The sequence below is a fragment of the Lathyrus oleraceus genome, chromosome 7 (genome assembly GCF_024323335.1).
Source record: "Lathyrus oleraceus cultivar Zhongwan6 chromosome 7, CAAS_Psat_ZW6_1.0, whole genome shotgun sequence".
Lineage (NCBI taxonomy): Eukaryota > Viridiplantae > Streptophyta > Magnoliopsida > Fabales > Fabaceae > Lathyrus > Lathyrus oleraceus.
The window spans coordinates 321,126,541-321,147,120 of NC_066585.1; positions in this window are offsets into that span (position 1 = coordinate 321,126,541).

The window sequence follows — 20,580 nt, forward strand, 5'->3', positions numbered from 1 at the left end:
GGTTGCCAAGGTGTGATCCCAAAGCTAATGCAAATGATGAGATAACATGAGGGATATTAGGGTCAAAATTGGGTTCTTACAACATCCTCAGAATTCATACAATTAGGTATTTGATTAGCTTATGATGTACCTCATGTTGCTATCAGTCGACTATACTAGTAGAGTTACTTTGATACCTAACATCGAGGAACAATCTATTTATTTATGTTATTATGTTACATATCTTTTACTTTTAAGTAATTATTGAAACACTTTTGGTGTGGATGATTTGTTGAGGCTATTTTTAGAATATATAGACCCGCATCACTTTGTTTAATTATAAATTTTGCCCAACTCGTTACTAGCTTCACTATTTTCACCACCAATTTTCTCTAATTCTCACAAATATCCCAATTTTATCATTTTACTATTTATTTAATTAGTTATAATAAAACACTATTTATTCTAATAAATAATTAAATTCGAATAATTTCTGAACAACTAAACCAAACTCTTACTCTCTCTACACCTCTATTTTGAGGATACATACCCCGCCACAATCACATAAATAATTTTAAAACACAAACTTATCAAATCAAATCCCCAATAATTCAATAAAATTAGTTAATCAAATTTGATTAATTGTTAAGGCTAGAATAAGGTGTGTGTGTGTGTGTGTGTGTGTGTGTGTTGATCTTGAGGCAATGCAATTGTATTTATAGGCTATGGAAATCAATTTTTCACCTTTTCAATTTGGGCAAAAATTGCAACATTGGTGCATGGGTGCATGGGCATTGAATTAGGCCAAAACCATGATGCAATCCAACTCAATTTCATGCATAATGGATACTGAAGCCGTCACATTGAAGCATGCAAAAGGAAACAATCATTTGAGTTCAAATGTTGCCAAAACACGCCCACCAAAGGAACCATGCGCAAGTCCCTCGATTATTGTCCAAATGAAGTGATATTAGACTTTTTGAAATGGTTACATCAAGGGTAATAACTTTTATGTTGAACACATTTTCATTTGGATCTTGGATCATGATTAAGGTTGAGGTGGAAGTTGGAGAAATCAAACATAGTTGAAACTTTTTTAAGTATAAAATCAAATGACCACTTCCTCCTCCTTGAATAACTTTTGCTATGAGCTCCAAATGAAAATGGTATCTTCACCAAAGTTGTAGCTCTTTCATTCCTATTAAATTTTGTCACAAATCAGAAATCATTTGGATTTTGCATGAGGGAGGTATACATTTTTGAAGTTGAGGAAAATTGCTTGTTCACTGGTGATGGCCCAAAATGACCAATAATGTTTCTTCTTGGAACATGCCCTTGCAAGTGGAATTTGACATTTCTCAAAGCATAAAAGTTGGAAAATACATCTTGAAATTGATCATTAAAATTGGATGTCCTTCATATCATAAAATAGAGCAAGTTATGGTCTTCGTAATTCGACCTCCTTATTAGGGCACAAAAAAAATGACCTATAATCTTTCACCATAAAAAATGACTTTCCAAGAAAACCTATCTCTTTATGAAAAAATAAAAGTTGTTTGGAATGTCATAAAAAGTAAATTTTATTTTGGAATCATTTTCATATGACAAAAAGTGCAGGAGATAGGGTCTAGGGAACCCCAATTTTATCTAGTTGAGTTTCTCTGGTCAACCTCTTTCAACCAACTTGCAAACATGAAGTTATCTTAATATTTAGAGCTCATGGAGGATCATGTATGCATAACATAATTTATAATGAAGTATCTCTTGATATATTTGACCAAATCATGAAGAAACTTGTTGGGGAAGTCACACAAGATACCCAGATGAATTAGGGCTTCCAAGGAAAACAAGCTTCAAACTCTTGATAAATGCTTGATCAAAATGATAAAATGAAGAACATGGGGGTCCATATATGATGTTTAGAACCACGGGTGAACCATTCCTTGATTGATCTCTTGCTTTGAGGGTCTCAAACCCTGGTTGTGAGTTTGATAAGGCATAGGTGGATTCACACACTACCTACAAAAGAAACAAAGCTACATTAGACATATTTTTGGATTTTTGTTAGTAAACAAAAGAAAATAGAGTATGATACAATGAAATTTGCTTGGTGGTCTCTTCCAATGTAAACCTAATGAATGAGGGGTAAGGAGGTTGCCAAGGTGTGATCCCAAAGCCAATACAAATGATTAGATAACATGAGGGATATTAGGGTCAAAATTTGGTTCTTAAAACATCCTCAGAATGCATACAATTAGGTATTTGATTAGTTTGAGACGTACCTCATGTCGCTATCAATTGACTCTACTAGTAGAGTTACTTTGATACCTAAGATCGAGGAACAATCTATTTACTTATGTTATTATGTTACATATCTTTTAATTCGAAGTAATTATTGAAATACTTTTCGCGTGGATGATTTGTTGAGGCTATTTTTAGAAAATGTAGTCCCGCATCACTTTGTTTAATTATGAATTTTGCCCAACTCGTTACTAGCTTCTCTATTTTCACTGCCAATTTTCTCTAATTCTCGCAAATGACCCAATTTTATCATTTTACTATTTATTTAATTAATTCAAATAAAACACTATTTATTCTACTAATTAATTAAAATTCGAATAATTTCTGAACAAATAAACCAAACTCTTACTCTCTCTACACCTTTATTCTGAGGATACTTACCCCGCCACAATCACATAAATAATTTTAAAACGCAAACTTATCAAATCAAATTCCCAATAATTCAATCAAATTAGTTAATTAAACTTTATTAATTGGCAAGGCTAGAATAAGGTATGTTTGTGTTGATCTTGAGGCAATGCAGTTGTATTTATTGGCTATGGAATTCAATTTTTCACCTTTTCAATTTGGCCAAAAATTGAAACATTGGTGCATGGGTGCATGGGCATTGATCTAGGCCCAAACCATGATGCAATCCAACTCCAATTCATTCATAATGGATATTGAAGCCGTCACATGGAAGCACGCAAAAGGAAACAATCATTTGAGTTCAAATGTTGCCAAAACAAGCCCACCAAAGGAACCATGCGCAAGTCCCTCGATTCTTGTCCATATGAAGTGATATTGGACTTTTTGGAAAGGTGACATCAAGGGTAATAAATTTTATGTTGAACACATTTTCATTTGGATCTTGTATCATGATGAAGGTTGAGGTGGAAGTTGGAGAAATCAAACGTTGTTGAAAATTTTCTATAAAGTCAAATGAGCACTTCCTCCACCTTGAATAACTTTTGCTATGAGCTCCAAATTAAAATGGTTTCTTTACCAAAGTTGTAGCTCTTTCATTAATATTAAATTTTGAAACAAATTAGAAATCATTTGGATTTGTCATGAGGGAGGAATACATTTTTGAAGTTGAGGAAAATTGCTTGTTCAATGGTGATGACCCAAAATGACCAATAATGTTTTCTCTTGGAACATGCCCTTGCAAGTGGAATTTTTAATTTCTCAAAGAATTAAAGTTTGAAAAGACATATTGAAATTTATCATTAAAATTGGATGTCCTTCATATCATAAAAATTGAGCAAGTTATGGTCTTTGTAAGTTGACCTCCTAACTAGGGCATAAACAAAATGATCTATAATCGTTCACCATAAAAAATGACTTTCCAAGAAAAATTAACTCTTTATGCCAACATAAAGGTTGTTTGGAATGTAATAAAAAGTAACTTTTATTTTGAAATCATTTTCATATAACAAAAAGTGCAGGAGATAGGGTCTAGGGAACCCCAGTTTTGACTAGTTGACTTTCTCTGGTCAACCTCTTTGAACCAACTTGGAAACATGAAGTTTTATTGATATTTAGACTTCATGGAGGATTATATATGCATAATATGATTTATAATTAATTATATATTGATATATTTGACCAATTGATGAAGAAACTTGCGGGGAAAGTCACACAAGATACCTAGATGAATTAGGGTTTCCAAGACAAACAAGCTTCAAACTCTTGATGAATTCTTGATCAAAATGATAAATTAAGAACATGGGGGTCCATGTATGATGCTTATAATCAATGGTGAACCATTCCATGATTGATCTCTTGCTATGAGGGTCTCAAACCCTGGTTGTAGTTTGATAGGGCATAGGTGGATTCCCACACTACTCACAAAAGAAACAAAGCTACACTAGACATATTTTTTGATTTTTGGTTAGTAAACAAAAGAAAATAAAGTATGATACAATGAAATGTGCTTGGTGGTCTCTCCCAATGTAAACCCAATGAATGAGGGGAAAAGAGGTTGCCAAGGTGTGATCCCAAAGCCAATGCAAATGATGAGATAACATGAGGGATATTAGGTCAAAATTGGGTTCTTACAACATCCTCGAAATGCATACAATTAGGTATTTGATTAGTTTGAGATGTACCTCATGTTGCTATTAGTCAACTCTACTAGTAGAGTTACTTTTATACGTAACATCGAGGAACAAGCTATTTCTTTATGTTATTATGTTACATATCTTTTAATTTTAAGTAATTATTGAAACACTTTTGGTGTGGATAATTTGTTGTGGATAATTTGTTGATGCTATTTTTAGAATATATAGTCCCGCATCACTTTGTTTAATTATGAATTTTGCCCAACTCGTTACTAGCTTCTCTATTTTCACCACCAATTTTCTCTAATTCTCACAAATGACCCAATTTTATCATTTTACTATTTATTTAATTAATTCCAATAAAACACTACTTATTCTAATAATAAATTAAAATTTGAATAATTTCTAAACAACTAAACCAAACTCTTAGGGCTTGTTTGAAACTATTTCCAATTTTAGTTCTTAAAGTTTGTTTTTCAAATCTATTTTAAAAAATTATTTTTAAGAAGAAATTTAACAAAAAAATTTGTTTGATAAACTAATTTTTAAAAACTGTTTTGAAAATATGAAAATGAAAAAACTTGTTTTATAATCTAATCTTTTAATAGTATTTTAAGAAGAGAATAAAAATGCATATTTTATTATTTACTTTTAAAATCTATTTTATGGTATAAAATATTACAAACTTAAGAAAATTAATTGATATTTGGTCGAATACAAATAATTGGCTTAAATCAATTTTTAATTTTACAAATCATATAACACTTGTTTGTAATAATAATAAGAAAAAAACAAGTAAAAAATGGGATTCCAAGTTTAATAGAAAAAAAAATTATATAGTGAAAATAATTAAGAAACACAAAAAAAATTAAGTAAAATAAATAAAGATATTTGAAAAGGTTACTTATACATAAAAAGAGCATAAATAAAAGAAATAACATACTCTTTCAAATACGTTTTTCTATTTTATTTTTAAAATATAAAAATTATAAAAAATTACGTTAATGTTATTAATGAAAATTATAAATTTTTATGTTTTTTCTTCAAGTTTTATAATACTAAAAACTAAAAAGTAAGAAGCAAAACACAACTAAACTGTTTCACTTTTTTGCTTTTAAAAACTGACAAATAGAAAAGAGTTTTTAAAAACACTTTTGCAAAACATTATATTCAAACAAGTTTTTAAATTTTAAATTTTTAAAAACTAAAAAAGAGTTTTTAAGATGCATTTCAAACAGACCCTTACTCTCTCTACACCTCTATTCTAAGGATGCTTACCCCGCCACAATCACATAAATAATTTTAAAACACAAACTAATCAAATAAAATTCCCAATAATTCAATAAAATTAATTAATCAAATTTTATTTATTGGCAAGGGTTGGATAAGGTGTGTGTGTGTTGATCTTGAGGCAATGCAATTGTATTTATAGGCTATGGAATTCAATTTTACACCTTTTCAATTTGGTCAAAAATAGCAACATTGGTGCATGGGTGCATGGGCATTGAATTAGGCCCAAACCATGATGCAATCCATCTCCAATTCATGCATAATGGATGCTGAAGCCATCACATGGAAGCATGCAAAAGGAAACAATCATTTGAGTTCTAATGTTGCCAAAACAAGCCCACCAAAGGAACCATGCGCAAGTCCCTCGATTCTTGTCCATATGAAGTGATATTGGACTTTTTGGAAAGGTGACATCAAGGGTAATAACTTTTATGTTAAACAGATTTTCATTTGGATCTTGGATCATTGTGAAGGTGGAGGTGGAAGTTGGAGAATACATACATAGTTGAAAATTTTCTAGGTATAAAGTCAAATGACCACTTGCTCCACCTTGAATAAGTTTTTCTATGAACTCCAAATGAAAATGGTTTCTTCACCAAAGTTGTATCTCTTTCATTCCTATTAACTTTGGTCACAAATTAGAAATAATTAAGATTTTTCATGAGGGAGGTATTCATTTTTGAAGTTGAGGAAAATTGCCTGTTCAATGGTGATGACCCAAAATGACCTATAATGTGTCCTCTTGGAACATGGCCTTACAAGTGTAACTTTAAATTTCTCAAAGAATTAAAGTTGGAAAAGAAATCTTGAAATTGATCATTAAAATTTGATCTCCTTCATATCATGAAAATTGAGCAAGTTATGATCTTTTTAAGTTGACCTCCTAACTAGGGCACAAGCAAAATGACCTATAATCTTTCACCATAAAAAATCACTTTCCAAGAAAACTTCTATCTTTATGCCAACATAAAGGTTGTTTGGAATGTCATAAAAAGTAAATTTTATTTTGGAATCATTTTCATATGACAAAAAGTGCAGGAGATAGGGTCTAGGGAACCCCAGTTTTAACTAGTTGACTTTCTCTGATCAACCTCTTTCAACCAACTTGTAAACCTGAAGTTATCTTGATATTTAGAGCTCATGGAGGATCATGTATGAATAATATGATTTATAATAAAGTATCTCTTGATATATTTGACCAATTCATGAAGAAACTTGATGGGGAAGTCATACAAGATACCTAGATGAATTAGGGCTTCCAAGGCAAACAAGCTTCAAACTCTTGATAAGTTCTTGATCAAAATGATAAAATGAAGAACATGGAGGTCCATATATGATGTTTAGAACCAATGGTGAACCATTCCCTTATTGATCTCTTGATATGAGGGTCTCAAACCCTGGTTGTGAATTTGATAAAGGCATAGGTGGATTCACAAACTACCTACAAAAGAAACAAAGCTACATTAGAAATATTTTTGGATTTTTGTTAGTAAACAAAAGAAAATAAAGTATGATACAATGAAATGTGCTTGGTGGTCTCTTCCAATGTAAACCCAATGAATGAGGGGTAAGGAGGTTGCCAAGGTGTGATCCCAAAGCTAATGCAAATGATGAGATAACATGAGGGATATTAGGGTCAAAATTGGGTTCTTACAACATCCTCAGAATTCATACAATTAGGTATTTGATTAGCTTATGATGTACCTCATGTTGCTATCAGTCGACTATACTAGTAGAGTTACTTTGATACCTAACATCGAGGAACAATCTATTTATTTATGTTATTATGTTACATATCTTTTACTTTTAAGTAATTATTGAAACACTTTTGGTGTGGATGATTTGTTGAGGCTATTTTTAGAATATATAGACCCGCATCACTTTGTTTAATTATAAATTTTGCCCAACTCGTTACTAGCTTCACTATTTTCACCACCAATTTTCTATAGTTCTCACAAATGACCCAATTTTATCATTTTACTATTTATTTAATTAATTCCAATAAAACACTATTTTTTCTACTAATTAATTAAAATTTGAATAATTTCTGAACAACAAAACCAAACTCTTACTCACTCTACACCTCCATTCTGAGGATACTTACCCCACCACAATCACATAAATAATTTTAAAACGCAAACTTATCAAATCAAAATCCCAATATTTCAATCAAATTAATTAATCAAAATTTATTAATTGGCAAGGCTAGAATATGGTGTGTGTGTGTGTTGATCTTGAGGCAATGCAGTTATAGTTATAGGCTATGGAATTCAATTTTTCACCTTTTCAATTTGGCCAAAAATTGCAACATTGGTGCATGGGTGCATAGGCATTGAATTAGGTCCAAACCATGATGCAATCCAACTCCAATTCATGAATAATGGATACTGAAGCTATCACATGGAAGCATGCAAAAGGAAACAATCATTTGAGTTCAAATGTTGCCAACACAAGCCCACCAAAGGAACCATGCGCAAGTCCCTCGATTCTCGTCCAAATGAAGTGATATTTTACTTTTTGGAAAGGTTACATCAAGGGTAATAAATTTTATGTTGAACATATTTTCATTTGGATATTGGATCATGATGAAGGTTGAGGTGGAAGTTAGAGAAATCAAACATAGTCAAATGACCACTTCCTCCACCTTGAATAACTTTTGCTATGAGCTTCAAATGAAAATGGTTTCTTCACCAAATTTGTAGCTCTTTCATTCCTACTAATTTTGGTAACAAATTAGAAATCATTTGGATTTTTCATGAGGGAGGTATACATTTTTGAAGTTGAGGAAAATTGCTTGTTCAATGGTGATGGCCCAAAATGACCTATAATGTTTCCTCTTGGAACATGCCCTTGGAAGTGGAATTTAACATCTATCAAAGAATTAAAGTTGGAAAAGACATCTTGAAATTGATCATTAAAATTGGATGTCCTTCATATCATAAAAAATGAGCAAGTTATGGTCTTTGTAAGTTGACCTCCTAACTAGGGCGCAGACAAAATGACCTATAATCTTTCACCATAAAAAAGGACTTTCAAAGAAAAATGAGCTCTTTATGCCAACATAAAGGTTGTTTTAATGTCATAAAATGTAAGTTTTATTTTGAAATCATTTTCATATGACAAAAAGTGCAGAAGTTGGTCAACCTCTTTGAACCAACTTGCAAACATGATTTTCTATTGATATTTAGAACTCATGGAGGATTATATATGAATAATATGATTTATAATGAAGTATCTCTTGATATATTTGACCAATTGATGAAGAAACTTGCGGGAGAATTCACACAAGATATCCAGATGAATTAGGGTTTCCAAGGAAAATAAGCTTCAAACTATTGATGAATTCTTGATCAAAATGAGAAATGAAGAACATGGGGGTCTATATATGATGTTTAGAACCAATGGTGAACCATTCCCTTTTTGATCTCTTGCTATGAGGGTCTCAAACCCTGGTTGTAAGTTTGATAAGGCATAGGTGAAGTCACACACTACCTACAAAAGAAACAAAGCTACACTAGACATATTTTCGGATTTTTAGTTAGTAAACAAAAGAAAATAAAGTATGATACAGTGAAATGTGTTTGGTGGTCTCTCCCAATGTAAACCCAATGAATGAGCGGTAAGAAGGTTGCCAAGGTTTGATCCCAAAGCCAATGCAAATGATGAGATAACATGAGGGTTATTAGGGTCAAAATTAGGTTCTTACAACATCCTCAGAATGCATACAATTAGGTATTTGATTAGTTTGAGATATACCATATGTTGCTATCAGTCAACTCTACTAGTAGAGTTACTTTGATATGTAACATCGAGGAACAAGCTATTTATTTCTATTATTATGTTACTTATCTTTTAATTTTAAGTAATTATTGAAACACTTTTGGTGTGGATGATTTGTTGAGGCCATTTTTAGAGTATATAGTCCCGCATCACTTTGTTTAATTATGAATTTTGCCTAACTCGTTACTAGCTTATCTATTTTCACCACCAATTTTCTCTAATTCTCATAAATGACCCAATTTTATCATTTTATTATTTATTTAATTAATTCCAATAAAAAACTATTTATTCTAATAATTAATTAAAATTCGAATAATTTCTGAACAACTAAACCAAACTCGTATTCTCTCTACACCTCTATTCTGAGGATACTTACCCCGCCACAATCACATAAATAATTTTAAAACGCAAACTTATCAAATCAAATTCCCAATAATTCAATCAAATTTGATTTATTGGAAACGCTTGGATAAGGTGTGTGTGTGTGTTGATCTTGAGGTAATGCAGTTGTATTTATAGGCTATGGAATTCAATTTTACACCTTTCAATTTGGCCAATAATAGCAACATTGGTTCATGGGTGCATGGGCATTGAATTAGGCCCAAACCATGATACAATCCAACTCCAATTCATGCATAATGGATACTGAAGCCATCACATGGAAGCATGCAAAAGGAAACAATCATTTGAGTTCAAATGTTGCCAAAACAAGCCCACCAAAGAAACCATGCGCAAGTCCCTCGATTCTTATCCATATGAAGTTATATTGGACTTTTTGGAAAGGTGACATCAAGGTTAATAACTTTTATGTTAAACACATTTTCATTTGGATCTTGGATCATGATGAAGGTTGAGGTGGAAGTTGGAGAAATCAAACATAGTTGAAACTTTTCTAAGTATAAAGTCAAATGACAACTTCCTCCACCTAGAATAACTTTTGCTATGAACTCCAAATGAAAATGGTTTCTTCACCAAAGTTGTAGCTCTTTTGTTCCTATTAAATTTGGTCATATATTAGAAATCATTTGGATTTTTCATGAGGGAGGTATACATTTTTGAAGTTGAGGAAAATTGCTTGTTCAATGGTGATGACCCAAAATGACCTATAATGTTTCCTCTTGGAACATGGCCTTGCAAGTGTAACTCAAAATTTCTCAAAGCATTAAAGTTGGAAAATAAATCTTGAAATTGATCATTAAAATCTGATGTCCTTCATATCATGAAAATTGAGCAAGTTATGGTCTTTGTAAGTTGACCTCCTAACTAGGGCACATACAAAATGACCTATAATCTTTCACCATAAAAAATGACTTTCCAAGAAAACTTATCTCTTTATGCCAACATAAAGGTTGTTTGGAATGTCATAAAAATTAAATTTTATTTTGGAATCATTTTCATATGACAAAAAGTGCAGGAGATAGGGTCTAGGGAACCCCAGTTTTGACTAGTTGACTTTCTCTGGTCAACCTCTTTCAACCAAGTTGTAAACATGAAGTTATCTTGATATTTAGAGCTCATGGAGGATCAAGTATGCATAATATGGTTTATATTGAAGTACACTTGATATATTTGACCAATTCATGAAGAAACTTGTTGGGTAAGTCACACAAGATAACCAGATGAATTAGGGCTTCCAAGGCAAACAAGCTTCAAACTCTTGATAAATTCTTGATCAAAATGATAAAATGAAGAACATGGGGGTCCATATATGATGTTTATAACCAATGGTGAACCATTCCCTGATTGATCTCTTGCTATGAGTGTCTCAAACCCTAGTTGTGAGTTTGATAGGGCATAGGTGGATGCACACACTACCTACAAAAGAAACAAAGCTACACTAGACATATTTTTGTATTTTTGGTTAGTAAACAAAAGAAAATAAAGTATGATACAATGATATGTGCCTGGTGGTCTCTCCTAATGCAAACCCAATGAATGAGGGGTAAGGAGGATGCCAAGGTCTGATCTCAAAGCCAATGCAAATGATGAGATAGCATGAGGGATCTTAGGGTCAAAATTGGGGTCTTATAGCATCCTCAAAGTGCAGAGAATTTGGTACTTGATTAGTTTTAGATGTACCTCATGTTGCTATCAGTCGACTCTACAAGTAGAGTTACTTTGATACGTAACATCGGGGAACAAGCTATTTATTTATGTTATTATGTTACGTATCTTTTAATTTTAAGTAATTATTGAAACAGTTTTGGTGTGGATAATTTGTTGAGGCTATTTTTAGAATATATAGTCCCGCTCACTTTGTTTAATTCTGAATTTTTCCCAACTCATTACTAGCTTCTCTATTTTCACCATCAATTTTCTCTAATTCTCACAAATGACCCAATTTTATAATTTTACTATTTATTTAATTAATTTCAATAAAATACTATTTATTCTAATAATTAATTAAAATTCAAATATTTTCTGAACAACTAAACTAAACTCTTACTCTCTCTTCACCTCTATTCTAAGGATACTTACCCCCCCCCCCCCCCCCCCCCCCCCCCCACACACACACACACACAATATCAAATCCATAATTTTAAAACACCAATTAATCAAATAAAAATCCCAATAATTCAATCAAATTAATTAACCAAATTTGATTAATTGGAAAGGATTGGACAAGGTGTGTGTGTGTTGATTTTGAGGCAATGCAATTGTATTTATAGGCTATGGAATTCAGTTTTGCACCTTTTCAATTTTGGCCAAAAATAGCAACATTGGTGCATGGGTGCATGTGCATTGAATTAGGCCCAAACCATGATGCAATCTAAATTTAATTCATGCATTATGGATACTGAAGTCATCACATGGAAGCATGCAAAAGGAAACAATCATTTGAGTTCAAATGTTGCCAAAACAAGCCCACCAAAGGAACCATGCACAAGGCCCTCGATTCTTGTCCAAATGAAGTGACATTGAACTTTTTGGAAAGGTGAGATCAAGGGTAATAAATTTTATGTTTAACAATTTTTCATTTAGAGCTTGAATCATGATGAATTTTGAGGTGAAAGTTGGAGAAATCAAACATTGTTGAAAATTTTCTAAGTATAAAGTCAAATGACCACTTCCTCACCCTTGAATAACTTTTGCTATGAGATCCAAATGAAAATGGTTTCTTTACCAACATTGTAGATATTTCATGAGGGAGGTATGCATTTTAGAAGTTGAGGAAAAAGCCTTGTTCAATGGTGATGGCCAAAAATTACCTATAATGTTTCCTCTTGGAACATGGCCTTTCATGTTGAGTTTGACATTTCTCAAAGAATAAAAGTTATAGAAGATATCTTGAAATTGATCATGAAACTTGGATGGCCTTCATATAATAAAAATTGAGCAAGTTATGGTCTTTGTAAGTTGACCTCCTAACTAGGGTACAAACAAAATGACCTATAATATTTCACCATAAAAAATGATTTTCCAATAAAAATTAGCTCTTAATTCCAACATAAATGTTGTTTGGAATGTTATAAAAAGTAACTTTTATTTTGGAATAATTTTCATATGACAAAAATTTCAGGAGATAGGGTGTAGGGAACCCCAATTTTGACTAGTTGACTTTCTCTGCTCAACCTCTTTGAACCAACTTGCAAACATGAAGTTCTCTTGCTATGTAGAGATCATGGAGGATCATTTATGCATAATATGATTTATAATTAAGTATCTCTTGACATATTTTACCAATTAATGAAGAAACTTGTTGGGGAAGTCATACAAGATAACCATATGAATTAGGGCTTCCAAGGCAAACAAACTTCAAACACTTGATGAATTCTTGATCAAAATGATAAATGAAGAACATGGTGATCCATATATGATGCTTAGAACTAATGGTGAACCATTCCTTGATTGTTCTCTTGCTATGAGGGTCTCAAACCCTGGTTGTGAGATTGATAGGGCATAGGTAGATGCACAAACTATGTACAAAAGAAATAAAGCTACATGTAAGATCCAAATTTTGACCCTAAGATCGCTCATGCAATTTCATCATAAGCATTAACATTGGGATCATACCTTGGCATCCTCCTTACCCCTCTTTCATTGGGTTTGTTTTGGGAGAGATCACCAAGCACTATGTGATTGTATCATTCTTGTCTATCATCATTTACTAACCAAAATACAAAAATATGTCTTTGCATTTACTCCTTTGTAGGTTGGGCATGATCTTCATTGATCTATTAAGTTCATATCTAGGGTTTGAGATCCCCATGACAAAGAGCACAACCATGAATTGATCCAAGAATGGTTATGAGCATCATAACTGAGTTACATTGATTCCTACATGTTATATTGATCAAATTTTCTTCAAAAGTTTGAGGGTGATTTGCCTTGGAAACCCTAGTTTGGTTGGGTATCTTGAGTAACTTCTACAAAAAGCTATCTCACCAATTGATCAAATTTCTCAAGGGGCACTTAAAAATTCAACATATTATGCATATATGATCTACCATGAGCCAAGAAAGTCCAAAGAATTGAAGGTTAGCAAGTTGGTTGATGGTGGTTGGCCAGATGAATTCAGCTGATCAAAACTAGGTCTCCCTAGACCCTATCTCCTACAATTTTCACCATATGAAAATTAATCTAAGAGAAACGTTATTCTAAATCACATTACAAGAAAATTTCATGTTGAGATATAGAGCTAGTTTTGCTTGGAAAATCATTTTCTATGTTGAAACATTATAGGTCATTTTGTCTAAACCCTAATTTGAAAGTCAACTTCCCAAGGCCATAACTTGCTCAATTTTTGTGAGATGAAATGTTTCCAAGTTTCAAAATCAAATTTAAGATGTCTACTTAAACTTTTATGTTTGTAGTAAGAGATAATTCAACTTTTTTGAGCATGTGATATGAGGTTACATTATAGGTCATTTTTGAGCTATACCATTGAACAAGTGATTTCTCCAACTTCAAAAATGCATAACTCTATCATTATAAATCCAAATGACATGACATTGGTGACCATTTTGAAGGTCTTTGAAAGAGATACAACTTTTATAAAGACACTTTTCTCATTTGAAGCTCACATAAAAAGTTAAGTAAGAATGAATATTGAGGTTAATGGCTTGACACTTAGAAAAATTTTCAACATGTTGAAATTTCCAAATTTCCACCTCAAAATCCTCCATGTTCCAAGCTCCAAATGAAAAAGTGTTGAACATAAAACTTGTTCCCCTTAATCCAGGGTTTCTAAAGAACCCAAGTTCATGCATTTTGGATGAGGTTTGCTAGGTCTGCACATGGCTTTAACATGGATGCATCATTGGAAAGAATAAATTGCACAATTTTCATTTCACAATTCCTTGCCATCCAAGCTTCATTCAGACCTCAATTGGAATCATTTTGGACCTTATTGCATTGCATTATGGTCCAACACATGCCCATGCACTCGTGCCATTCACATTTCTATTTTTGGACAGATTTTGAAGTGTGAAAATATCATTCCCTTTAGCTATAAATAGAAGACCTCTGAGCTCATTTAAACAACACTTGGCGCGCCAGCTTTTCCCCCCATTGAAACCCTCTCATTCTAAAGGAAAACATGAGAAATTTTAATTGGAAATTTGAGTTTTAATCTCAATTGTTGGAGATTCAAGAACTCCAGGATCCAAAGCCTTGCAACCTCTCTAATCACTTCCTGCTAGCTTTTCAATTGCGATCAGATCGTGTTTGGAGCAAGCAACATCAAGAACTGCATATCATTGAAGGTAATTTTTAGAAAACTTCATCTCTCCGATTCTCTCTCTATTCTACTCAATTGTCTTGTATCTTTGGTTGTCTGAAGTCCTACCAGTGTAGGCAAGAAGATTGAGTTGCTTAGAGGTCAAATCGAAGCAACTCAGTTGACACACCTCAAAATTCAACTCCTCATACCTTTCTATATATTTGGACTTAGTTAAAATTGAGGTCAAATTTGTTGACCAATTACGATGACTTGTTTGAGTTTGACTTTTGTTGTTGGGCCTTGGTCAAGGTTGATTTGACTTTGTCAAGTTAATATCATTGGATTTAGGGGATTGATGGAATGTACATTCCATCTCCCAAAATGAATGGATGATATTAATTTGGTAAAAGTCCTCCTTTGACCAATTTGAGTTTTGATCTATTCCCCTCCCTCTTCATCTTATTCCCCTTCTTTATGTATTCATTTCATCTGGCCTATGATATCTCAAAGTCCTAAGGCTAGTTGATTGAAAAATAAACATAAGTATGGATGAGATTAGGCCACCTCTTTTTCATATTCTTTTTGTGTGTGGTATGTTTCATGAGCATAGTCCATTATACTAAATCTCTAACATGCATTAACACCAAAATTCTATTACCCGACCTCAAATAGTTGTGACTTCTACATAAGTCCAATTAAGATTGCTTAACATAGTGCTAAATTTGTGACACAAAAGGCATAACATTCTAGTTAGTGAGATTGTAAGAGTCCCCTATTTCATGGTATTATGTGGAAACTGGGCATTTTTTCCTTCCTTTGGAAGATGTCTTGGCTCAAGGATCCATGCTTGTGATAAGTGGGTTGAGTGTTCTCCAAAGAATGACTAAAAAATGAAAAGCAAAAGCAAAGAAATACTAACTTCTAACTCATTAACAACTAACTTTTAAATTCAAGCCATTTACTTTAATGTCATTTAATTTTAGCCTTTATTCATTTGCCATTATTCATACCATTCTAATTGTTTATGTTAATGCAATTTTCACTTTGTCCATTTGGACCATATTGTGTGATATATCTTGTTTGTGTATACTTTGCTTGTTTGTGTGGTCTTTGACCATTAATGTACATAATAACAACAAAAAAAACCCTAAAAAACTTTTGAGTGGACTGTTGGCTTGATCTTGAACAAATGGACTTAGAATTTAGGCAACATTCCTATGCTAAAGGACTTTGTTAATGCTAATTTTTTGTGAAACCAAGTGCTAGCAATTTGAACTTCATTTGATACATCATTCAAGATCCCTCTGAGTTAATCTACAACATGATCATTGTGAAGCTGTTATTTTGGACCTATGACTTGTGGAATCCATCTGTTGCATGGGCTAATTTAAAGAAGATCATGGACTGGCTAAGCTTGGATGTGGCTATCTTTATTTGATGCCTTGCTCTTCAAGATAATATAATTGTGCATTTGTGTGTTGCTTGATTCTAAATGTCCAAGAGAATTTGGGGTTTCTATATGGCATTCTTTCCTATTGGATTGCTACCCACCAGTCAGATCTTTTCAACTCTTAACTTTTAATTTTGTATATAGGATTAGTCTCTTCATCTTCTTCCTATTTATTTAATTTCAAAATATCTCCCTCCTTTTAAAATTTCTTTTTTTGAACTTATTTTGGTTCTAAACTTTGACCACTTTGCAAAAAGATAGAAACTTTGGCCTTATGCCATTGCATTTTCAAACTTTTTTTCTTAAATCAAACTTGTAAATAAACTTAATTGTACTTGACTTAAACTTTCAAAAATCCAAAAAGAACTAACTCATTCAAACCATTTTTAGGTCTTTGGGCCTTTCAAACTTAAATTTTGTTAAAAGCAATTAATCGACTTTGAAATTTGTATCACAAACTACGAGGTTTTGATCCCTCATTTTTACGTTGGTACGTAGGCACAAGTCCGAAGGTCTTGTCAAACACAAAAATATAATTAATGAATTTTTTTCTCATCGCCCCATTCTATTTGTTTGTAAACATCATTTTGTATAAAATACACATGCACACAAAAAGGGTTCCCTAGGAGTACCTAGGACACTTTGGGTGCTAACACCTTCCCTCTGTGTAACCAACCCCCTTACCTGCAATCTTTGACATTTTATTAGTTTTGATTTGAAAACTTCTTACTTTTGGGTTTTATTCGTACTTTTTTCCCTTTTCCCTTGGAAACAATAAAAGTGTGATGGCGACTCTGGTTTTATTGATGTCTAGCTTGTCCATAGCTTGATGATCATGAATTTACTGCTACAGAAATTAAGTGGCGACTCTGCTGGGGAGTAGTCTCCAGTGGGTTTAGCCTACTTTTGTGTGTATATATTTGTATATATGTGATGTTTGTATATATGTATGTGTGATATAATCTGATTGTTGTGCTTGGTGATCTTTGAGTGGTGAGATAAGTTCTAACCCGAACTTGAGTGCAATTAAGATAGGAGGATGGTATAGTCATGTTCAACTTGTGTGGAGTAGTCCTTAACAAGTTGGCTTGAGATCCATCTGCACAGTGGAGACTCTTTTGGATTTGGAAATGTCACATAAGTATTTGTGGTTAGGCATTACTATCTCTAATTTGGGTTTGAGAAACTGAGGACCGTAGAACATTTACCCCCTCTTGGCCTATTTAGGACATAGTGCGGAGACTGTTCGAGTGTAGACTTGATAATAGTTGTTATGTGATACCACACTCAGACGAGTTTCTCTTGAGAGTATTATGGGTCGATGAGTCAGTCATCTTAACTTGTAATATTCGATAGATGGAATTAAGACTCTGGGAACTTTTTAGAACATGATCTACATGTTTTTATCCTTAGTTCACTCCTTTGGGATGATTCTTACCTAGACTCCATGCTCGTGACTTACAACAAACCCTTGATTCTTGGTTGATCCAATCAAGTCTTGTCAATATCAATGGAACTTGGGTGTTGATAATGTGAAAACCATAATCCACCAAAATGGATGATTGATCTTGACAATGACTTGATTCATCCCTTGACCTTTATTTGTTTGCCTTGTGTATGATCCCTTATTTGTGATTGTTGCATTCATGCATTCATGCGCATCATAACATTCATCACACGAAAATTTCAAGGAACTAAGGTATTATTTGCAAATATTTTCAGACCATGGATTATGGACGAAGGAACACTAAGAAGTACAGTTTCAGATGTCCCGACTTGAAAGAGTTAAGGAAGCTAACATCTTTTATATTAGATCCCTTGGACTTCAAGCAACGTCATGGGAAGCTTCTATCTATCTTGTCTACCGATGTGGTTGAAGGACTTTTGAGTATGCTAGTGCAGTTCTATGATGCTCTCTACCGTTGCTTCACTTTCCCAGATTTTCAGCTTGTGCCTACCTTGGAGGAGTATTCTCATCTTTTGGGTATACCTATTTCTAGTAGAGTGCCTTTTAGTGGATTGGAGGAGATTCACCGATCTAGTATTATTACTGAAGCTCTTCACTTGAAGAAGTCTGAGATAGAGGCTCATTGGGTGAAGAAAGGAGGATTGTTTGGGTTGCCATCTGATTTCCTCATCAAGGAAGCTACTGCTTTTGCTCAAGACGGTAGTGTGGATGCTTTTGAAGCTATCTTTGTGTTGCTCATTTATGGATTAGCTTTGTTCCCTAACATTGACGGTTTTGTTGATGTTAACGCCATTAGAATTTTCTTGATTGGGAATCTTTTGCCTACTCTGTTGGGTGATGTGTATTTCTCGTTGCATCTAAGGAATTCTAAGGGTGGTGGAACTATTGCTATTGTATTCCTCTTCTGTACAAGTGGTTTACTTCGTACTTGCCTCAGACACCTGCTTTTGTGGAGAACAAACAATGTCTAAGATGGTCTCAGATACTTATGTCTCTCACTAATAATGATATAGTTTGGTATGATTCTTCATTTGGTAGCTTGGAGATTATTGATTGTTGTGGTGAATTCTCTAATGTGTCTCTCATTGGTACACAAGGAAGAATTAACTATAATCCTGCTTTGACTCATCAAGAGGGTAAAGATCCCCAACATTTGAAGCAGAAGATTGTGCATGTTTGGCATAATGTGCATAGGAAGGGAAGATCCGAGCTTGGTCCGTGCAATTGTGTAGCTTTGGAAGCTTACACTCTTTGGGTGAAGAAGAGAGCTTTGGAGTTGAAGATGCCTTATCCTTGTGAAAGACCTATGTCTATGGTTGTGGTTGAGCCATTAACTCCCCCTAACCAAGATGTAAAGTAGTTGGAAGACGCGCTCGTCAAAATGAAGCAAGAGAAGGATATGTGGGAAGAGCGTTTTCGTGCTTTGAGCCAGAAACATGAAGAGTTACAGTTGGAGTCTAGGGACAAAGATGCACTTATTGAGCTACTTGAAGACCGAGTGACGAAGAGACAGAGAGAGCCAGAGGTTTCATCTTCTAGCATACCTCAGCCTTCCGTTGCTTGGAAGAAGATTATTGATCAGCTTGTCCTCGAGAAGACTCAGATGAAGGCTTCTTTAAAGACCGAGATCCGTCGTATTCGAAGGAAGTACGCACCTTCAGCTAGGTCTTCTGACATGGTTGTTAGGGATCCTTAGGATGACTAGTCTTCTTTTCTCTTGTACTTTTTATTTGGTTTCTGAAATTGTACTTAGTGTAATCCTTCCAATTATATAAATGAAAAGAGATTTTTGGTCATATAAAAATTATAGCAGTTGTTGATATATATATTTGCAAATAATATAAGTAAGTTCCTTGAAAATAAAAATAAATAATCAAGCATTGCATTTCATGCATCATTTGGCAGATGTCTCATTGGTGTTTCTTCTGTGCTTTAGCCCAGCTGACTCATCGGTACAACACCCGCGCCAATCATATCAGAATTATGGAGCATCTAGAGTAAGAGAACAGAGAGCTGAAGGACGAGATCGTCCTCCTGACTGCCATAATGGAGTCAGTTCTTGCTGCTCAGAGCCAGTCTTCTCCAACACCTGCAACTCCTCCTACGAGGTCTGTTATTTCTAAGGTGGCCACCTCTACCATGCCTGCTGCTACCGCTCACTTCGCGCCTACTATGCTTGCTGGATTCCTGTGGGGAATGTCGTCCAACTTTGTGCCTGAAGGCTTTACGCCTACATTTGCTTCCATTCCGACATCTAGCCCGGTCATGTCTGTGCCACCTCCCGTTGTGCACACCTTACCTCTTGTAGAGGACACCATTTATCACTCCGAGCCGTCTGAGGGTCCGGATGTTTATGAGAAAATGAATGAAATGAAAGATCAATTTCTTGAGCTGCGCAAGGAATTGAAAACGCTAGGGGGTAAGGACCTGTTTGGAAAGACTGCTGCAGAGTTGTGTTTAATGCCCAACGTCAAGATCCCGATGAAGTTCAAAGTGCCTGACTTTGAAAAGTATAAAGGGGTCACTTGTCCACTCAGTCACCTAGTGATGTATGCTTGCAAGATGTCTACCCAGACTGATAATGATCAACTGTTAATTTACTACTTCC